The sequence below is a fragment of the Nyctereutes procyonoides genome, unplaced genomic scaffold (assembly GCF_905146905.1).
Source record: "Nyctereutes procyonoides isolate TBG_1078 unplaced genomic scaffold, NYPRO_anot_genome, whole genome shotgun sequence".
Taxonomy (NCBI): domain Eukaryota; kingdom Metazoa; phylum Chordata; class Mammalia; order Carnivora; family Canidae; genus Nyctereutes; species Nyctereutes procyonoides.
In genome coordinates this window covers 35350698-35359296 of record NW_026575136.1, presented here as the reverse complement: position 1 = coordinate 35359296, position 8599 = coordinate 35350698, and positions in this window count along the sequence as shown.

Here is an 8599-nt window from a genome sequence, read left to right as displayed (position 1 = left end):
GCTCTAAGCTTTCACCTGTGTGACCGCAGGGCCCAGGGCAGGTGGTCCTCTCCGCGGGAATTGGGCAAAACCTGTAACCCTCCCGCCTTCTTTCCTTTTTTTTTTTTTTTTTTTTAAATAGCAAGTTTAACGGCTTCAAAGGATTTAATTTCCCACATGCAGTAAATACTTTAAAATAGAATGACCTCCCCTTAAATGTCACATTGTAAGGCTTTTTGCTGATCAGGTTGGAAAAGTGAGGGGATACTGGACAGTCTCCGATTCTCCCTCTCCGTCAAGTCCAGCTGTACCAAGAGCTTTTATCTTGGGGGCAGATGTCTATTTTCAGCAGTCTGTTATTCGTTTTTAACCATTTCCTTTTTTTCTTGTCTTTGGGTTTTTTAAAAAAAGGGTTTTGATTGAAGTAGACGTGCCCTTGAATGTATTGGTTTCAGGGGTACAACCTGATTCAACAGGTAGCACCATAAGGAAGCAAGCCCTCGCCAGCCTGAGTGTGTTACAGTCTGTCGTACAGTCACGACAGAACTATTATTTTTTAAAGATTTTATTTATTCATGAGACACACAGAAAGAGGCAGAGACCCAGGCAGAGGGAGAAGCAGGCTCCCTGCGGGAAGCCCAACATGAGACTCAATGCCAGGACCCCAGGATCACTCCCTGAGCCAAAGGCCGACCAGCCGCTGAGCCACCCAGGCGTCCCTGTTACAGTATTATTCACTATTTCCTAAGCTGCCGTTTACATCCCTGTGACTTACTTATTTTTTGGAAGTTTGTACCTTTTAACCCCCTTCAGCTAATTTGTGCAAGCCCCAACAACCTCCCTTTCTGTCCACCGCCACTTCATTGTCGACATTTAAGACTGTTTCTCCTTTGTGTTTTAGATTCCACGTAAAGACGAAATTACAAAGTTTTTGTCTTACCAAGAAGATCCATCCAGTTTATTGTGAATGGCAAGATTTCTTTTCTTTTTTTTATATAGCTGGATAACATCCCATTGTATACATATCTCCCGGCTTCTTTATCCATCTGTGGATGGACGCTTGGCTCCTCCCGTATCATGCTGCAGTAAATAAAGGGGTACGTGTATGGCTTCAGATTAGTGCTTTTGTTTTCTTTGGGTAAATACCCAGAGGTGCAATTACTGGATAGTATGATGCTTCTGTTTTTCATTTTTTGAGGGACCTCCATACTGTTTTCCATTTTGCACCAATTTACCAATGTCACCATTTTTTTTTTTTTTGCCGATATAGCACCAATTTACATGCCCACTAATAGCACACATAGGTTCCTTGCTCTGCACATTCTCACCAATGTGTGTTATTTCTTGGGCTTTATATATTAACCATCAAACATTTTAATACTTCATAGTCTGTTATTGATGATCCTATCATACCTCTTTGCAAGAGGATATGTATGGAAGTTTAAATTAATATGTACTTTTCTATAGCTAAACCTTCTAAGTGTTAAAGTTTTTTTTCTGGATTAAGTTCCAATCATAATCATCATACGTGGTTGATGAAAACCACCTAAAGGTGGGATCCTTGGGTGGCTCAGTGGTTGAGCACCTGTCATGCCCAGGGCGTGATCCTGGAGTTCCCGGATCAAGTCCCACATAGGGCTCCCTGCATGGAGCCTGCTTCTCCCTCTGCCTGTGTCTCTGCACCTCTCTCTCTCTCTCTCTCTCTCTGTCTCTCTGTCTCTCATGAATAAATAAATAAAATCTTAAAAAAAAAACCCACCTAAAGGTATTACTGTTGACCCCTGAACAACACAGGCATTAGGGGTACCAATTGCCCTTGCAGTCGAAAACCCATTTGTAAGTTTTAACTCCCCAGATCCTTAATTACTAATAGCCCACTGTTGACTGGAATCCTTACAGATATCGTAAATAGTTGATTAAAAAATATTTTGTATGTTATATGTATTATATTCTATAAGGTAAGAGAAAAGAAAATGTTAAAAATATAAGAGAAAATATATTTACAGAACTGTACCGTATCCAAAAAAATCCACAAATGAGTGGAGATATATATATATATATATATCAAACCCATGTTCAAGGGTCAACTATATACATTTGGCAAAGAATTTTTAGATACTGAAAGTAACTTATTGGAAATGTATCCTCTAATCATATCTATTGGGCTTTTTAAGAAATTAGTTCAGATGTCTATAAGTGAGATTATTGCTGGAATGAGGCAGGGTTCCGTGAAAAATATAGCAAGTACCAGTCCTACCTGCCCTGTGAGGGAGGACATGTGGACTTTGAGCAGCTGGAAACTGGTGCCCTTAAAACTCTGAGGCCTCCTTTAAAAGTTCTCCTGTGACCCCAGGTATCTCAGACTGCAGACCACTGCCTTACACCGCTATTCAGTAAAGGAGCCGATATTTGAACCTAAGTGTGCACAGCTCAGAATTCCCAGCAGGTGGCCCTGCAATCCAAAGGATGCTTTGCGGATGGCTTTGTAGCAAGGAATCTGATCTGAGCTTCCTTTGCTAAGTAAGTTGTTCTCTCTTCTCTGCTGGGCTTTCTGGAAACGGTTTCATGAAAGAAAACGAGGAAAGAGGTATGTGGACAGTTGACCAGGGGTTGGGTGCTTCAGAAAGAGAAATGATGTGACTTATTCTGAGAATTTTGGGACTCTAAGCATTATGACTTACTCTTCATTCCAGACCCACTCATAAGAGCATTAGATCCAACTTCCAATTACCACCGTTTCCAGTTCCCAGCATGAGTCAGAGCTTGATTATCCAGAATATCAGTCACTTGTGTGGAGCTAAGCTTACCTAAACACACAGCCACGGGAGCACCCATCCCTCTGGAACACTGAAAATTTTCCTGGGCACAGAGGCTACTTTGGAGTATGTAACTACCCTCCAGCACCGTAGCTGCAGAGACACACGAGGGGACTATGTTAAGAAAATACCTGCCAAGTAGGACAGCAGAGAGGAGAAGCCAAAATACCAGAAGGCTAGGACCAGGATAGAGCAGCAACAAATGCTCTGCAGGGCTCTACATTTCCTTAGCCTGAAGCAGCTGGTAAAGCCTGGTGCCCCCAGAACTGGCCTCCTCTCTTGCCCTGCTTTCATTCCCAGGGCATCAGCCAAGCCCTTTCTTCAGCCTGAAATGTTTGCATTTCCTCTGACCTGCAGGATGTTCAGGATTAGCATGTCTGTCAGGCCCCACACCCCATTGTTTGTGACAGCAACTGGGGAGCCCTGGAGGCTCAAAGGTCCAGGGGAAAGTTTTGGGTCTCTCAGATTTTGTCTTCTGTTTCAGTCCGTGTCTCTGATCCCAGCAATGGGGCTCTAAGTAACCCCTGCCTATGGTTATAGTTAGATCCTGCCTTGTTGTCTTTTAGTGTCATATTCAGGCAGTATGGAAGTATGTTCTCTGTTTTACTGCAGGCATTCTTAGCCTTGTGTTTGTTTGTTTGTTTGTTTGTTTTAATAAAGATGGGTTTAGGCAGCTGTGTGTCTGAACAGGAGCCTTATTGTCAGTTTAATGCTAGATATTCTTTTTTAACATTTGGTGTTTCAGAGGTAAATTTTTGTTGATGCGTTCGAGCGACACTCAGATCTTCGCAACGGAACACTTTTAGAAAGAATGTTCTGGAAGCCACGGTCGTGGCATGCCAACAGGAAGCTGTAACTAAACACATTGCACTTCAGTCTCAAGTACTGACAAGTCCAGTACCTGGCACACAGTAGGTGCTTATTAGGGACTTGAAGAGTGATTGGACAAATGGAGGGATAAAACTATTCTTTCCTCGCGCCTGCCTTGGATTGCTCTCCAACAGTTGTACTTTATAGCTGCACTGATTTGGAAGAAAAGTTAGAATGCTCCCCCTTGCCCCTCGCTGTCCTGCATTGTTAAGCAAAATTATATGTTTACTGGAAAGGCTTGAGACGCAAGCTCACAGTTGCTTACTCATCATCGGAGGCTGGACCTAGGAATAAATGCATAAAATCCTACGTTTGCAAGTTTTAAATATCTGTAGGCAATCTAACGCTATGGCAATTCCAGACAAGGCAAAAAGGAAGTCCAAGGTCCTCCCAACCTCCACCCCCCTCAAGATTTCAACGCTAACCAAAATTTTGGCATATACATGGTCCTTGGACAGAAGGAGGAAAAGGCCCCTTCTCAATTCCTTAACAAGGTTGAGTTGAGGTGTTTTTTTTTTTTTTTTTTTTTTTTTTTTAGGATTTCATTTATTTATTCATGAGAGAGAGAGAGAGGCAGAGACACAGGCAGAGGGAGAAGCAGGCTCCATGCAGGGAGCCCTATGTGGGACTCAATCCCAGGACCCCAGGATCACACCCTGAGCCAAAGGCAGATGCTCAACCACTGAGCCACCCAGGAGTCCTCTCCTTAACAGGTTTTGAGATGCAGTTATCAGCTGGGTGTGTGACAGTATTTACATAGCTTCCAAATGGTTTTCTGTTTCCAGGTATCGCTGAATTAGATCTTTAGACTTAGTCTGAAACTAAATTGTCGTAACTTCCCTTTGGGTTTCTTGCATTAATTGAATATAGGGAAAATGCAGAAACCCTACTAGAAAGCACTGTTTCAAAACTTGCCATATTTAATAGTTCACAGAGCACATTTCCATTCCTTAGGTCATCTGATCCTCAGAGCACACCGTGAGACAGTATTTTCTCCCTGTGTGTCCCGCCACCCTTCTATTCCTTTTTCTCAATGTGATGTATCATATGCGATGAGGGTGGAGTGGGGGTGGCAAAGAAGGCCAATGCCTTCCGTCTGCAGTTGTGATGGCATCACCCTGTTTCTTAGCAAAAAACTCTAAAAAACAATGGAATCCATGAATTTTTGCCTTTAGAAAACAGCTACGTCTTATACAAAAAAGTTCACTTTGACAGAATTCCCAGTTTCTTTTTTATTGTGGTAAGAACACTTAAGAGAAGATTTACTCTCTGAACCAGTTCTTAAGTGTGCTCTACAACTTAGCTAACTATGGGCCACGGAGCTCTAAGGCTTATTCACCTGGCATCACTGGCACTTTTAACTGCTGGGCAGTGATTTCCAGTCCCTTCCCGCAGGCCCTGGTATCTGCCAACCTACCTTCCTATTTCGGTGAGTCTGACTACTCTCAGTCCCTCACGTAAGAGGGACTGGGCTGTACTTGTGCTTCTGTGTCTGGCTTATTTCCCTCAGTACAATGTCCTCCTGGTTCATCCATGTTGCCACGAACAGCAGGATTTCTTTCTCTCTTTTTTTTTTAAGATTTATTTATTTATTTATTTATTTATTTATTTATTTATTTGAGAGAGAGAGGGAGAGCTAGTGAGCGCATGAGCAGGAGGAGCAAAGGAGGAGGGAGAGAATCCCCAGCAGACTCCATGCTGAGCCTGGAGCCTGATGTGGGACTCGATCTCACAACCCCAAGATCATGACCTGAGCCAAAATCAAGTTGGAGACTTAACCCACTGAGCCACCCAGGTGCCCCCAGATTCCCCCTTTTTTAATGCTGAGTAATATCTCACTGCACGTATGTATCACATTCCTTTATTTATTCATCCATCAGTGGATATTTAGGTTGTTTCAAAAAACTGAAACTAGAGCTACCATAGGATCCAGTCATCCCAGTTCTGGGTATTTACCCAAAAGAATTGAAATCAGGATCTTGAAAAGAAATCTGTGCTCCCCTGTTCAATGGAGCATTCTTTACAACAGCAGAGATGTGGAAACAGTCCAAAATGTATTTTAATTACCTCAGGCATTTTTAACTGCAGACTTCACAAAGTCCTTCTCTCTCTGTACTTGGGAGAAAAGTGTTACCTTGTCCGAGAAACGAAAACTGTGGCATTGCATTTGTGAGTGTGCCTGAAAAAGTAGAGAGAGAGTCGAGGTTACACGATGACCCATCAGATGAAGGGAAAACTGAAGAGTGTTTGGAGACCTGCAAGACTCACCCCCCACGCAGGCACAGGGGTGAGGTAGAACATGTGGCTCTGTCACATTTTGCCACAGTTGAGAGGTCTGGAATAAGGGATGAGGAAGACAGGTGATCAAGCTCACTTGCCGGGATTCTGCTTACACGTATACCTTTATTATGACACTGATGTGGATAAAAACTATTTTTCATTTTAGTCTTTTGCATTGATTCCACTCTACTCACCTGTATGAATCTCTAAATGCTGTAAGAATTTCAAACTGATTTTGGAGCTTTGCAACTAATAATGCTAATTGGGATTTCTCATCCTTTGTAAGGTGGCCCATTGTCTGGACTCACCTCTGAGCTGGTGATGAGCCTCCTGGGTTTATAATCCTCTCTCAGCTGCAAGAATACCACTATCTACTTCTCATTGATACTTAAGAATACCCAAATATATAAGGATTATATTTACTGATTAATCAAGAAAGAACTTTTCAATGTTTCAGCATGTCCCCCGACTCCTCATCTTGCACTGATTATTTAGAAAGGATCCAAATGCTGAATTTAATTAAAAGCATGCAACACTTACTGCAGCTGACTTTAGATTTAAAATAAAGGGTATAAAACATAACAGAAACATGTGTGCTCAACAAAAATTTTACCCACTTACTGATAACTCACAGTACGTTTCTGCCAAAACAGCTCTCACGAGTTGTATTTAGTGGTCTGTGATCTTTAAATTTCTGCCTGTTTTTAAGCCAGTACAGTTTATTCTTATGATGTAAAGACGGTGAGGAGATAAAGAGTTCAGTTTTCCATTTTGTGATCAACTGACTCGTCTGTTACCTTTCCTTGTCTTACTTGAGAAGGAAGTAAGTATTGGGGAGACTTTAAAAATTCATCATTTGTTGGCATTTCACTGGCAGTTTGAAGCTATTTTCCCGGCCTGTTTTTTATGTAAGAGGGAGGGGGAGAGGAAAAAAAAAAAAAAACCCTATCCTGTTTCGGAATATAAACAGCATTAAAACCCTTGGCGAAGCAAAAGAAAGTTGAAACTGCTGAACATTCCAGCACATATCAAGAGTTCTGTGTGTTTTAGGTGATAGCAATCTGTCCACGGGCTGGAGGCGAAGAGCTGGGAGGGAGGAAAATGCACAATCCTGTGCGTTGTGTATTTACCGCACAAAAGTTGCAAAGGCGCTGGCGAACCTGTCTTTTCTTTGGATGTAGGAAAATATCCAAACCCCAGAGAATGGCATTTGCTGTTTGCTGTCAGATATCTGTCACCTCTGGGGCCAGGTGAGGTTTCCACGCGGGGCTCGGAGTATCCTTTTGAGCCGGTCTAGGGTAAAGCAGTGTGTTACCGCATTACTGCTCCCTTGCCCTTTGCCTTTGGGTCTTATCTTGGGACTGTTGTTTTCAAATCATTTAATTACCTGCTCGTGAGTTTCCTGGGGCTGCTGAACACCGCGTAGCAGGAGTGAACCACCTCCTGATGGGTCTGGAGCCTAAACGTCTGAGGTGCAGGCCTTGGCAGGGATGTGAGCCCTCTGAAGGCTCCAGGGCAGGAGGCTCCCTGCCTCCTGCAGCATCTGCTGGCTCTGCGTGTTCCTGGCCTTCCCTGGCTGTAGCCGTGGCACCACTGCGACGGGTGCCTCTGTCTCCGTGTCCACCTGTGTGTCCTCTCCTCTCTCGTAAGGACGCCCCCACCCCTTCAGTCAGAACTCCTCCCAGTCTGCAAAGATCCTGTTTCCAATGAAGTCCACACCCTGCGATTCCAAGTGGACATGAATTTGGGGGACACTAACGCAACCTGGTGAATGTGCGTTTTGCAGTCATTTTCTTCTTCTTCTTCTTCTTTGTTTTTATTTTTTTCTTATTCTTTTTTTTCTTTGTTTTTTAAAAAGATTTCATTTATTCATGAGAGACAGAGAGAGAGGCAGAGACATAGGCAGACGGAGACACAGGCTCCCCGTGGGATCCCAGGACCCCGGGATCACGCCAAGCTGAAGGCAGAGGCTCAACCGCTGAGCCACCCGGGTGCCCCTCGCAGTCACCTTCGTGTGCACAGTACAGACCATTCCCCAGGTCTCCCCCTGTGCCCGATGGCTCCCATCCCTCTGGCAGGTCAATCCACAGAGTCAGCCAAACAGACTCCCCGATGATCAGCGTCCAGAGCAGTTCCTGGCATCTACTAGTGCTTCCAGAAGGAAGAAGAGAAAGAGAAAGAGGAAATAGGAGGACAGATAGAAGGAAAAAGTGGTGGGAGAGGAATACTAACGGAGACGAGACACTGAGGAGGGAGAGGACAAAGCAAACCCCTGGCTGTCAGGCTGCCTCATGGCGCCAAAGCAGCTGCTGGCCCGAGAGTGAGAAATGGCACAACTTGCCAGCCCACAGGCTGTCTCTGGGGTGATCTCTGAGGCACAAAAGTATAGGTGGAATAGTGCCAGGATGGGGCTTTCCAGGGACCTCACTCGGGTGGAATCATGTGGGGCTTGTGCAGTGGGGCACATAGCCCACGGTTCCCATCCCCTACTGTGCGGGCAGCAGGCCAGGCACTCCTGGGAAGAGCTGTGAGTGCAGGGGAAGCTTCCTAGAACCCAGGGAGTTTTTATTCTTGATTTTGTATCTGTCTTCTTACAGGGAACTTGTAAATTCCAAATACTTCAGGCCCCCTAAACTGGGGTCTAGCCTGGGCTC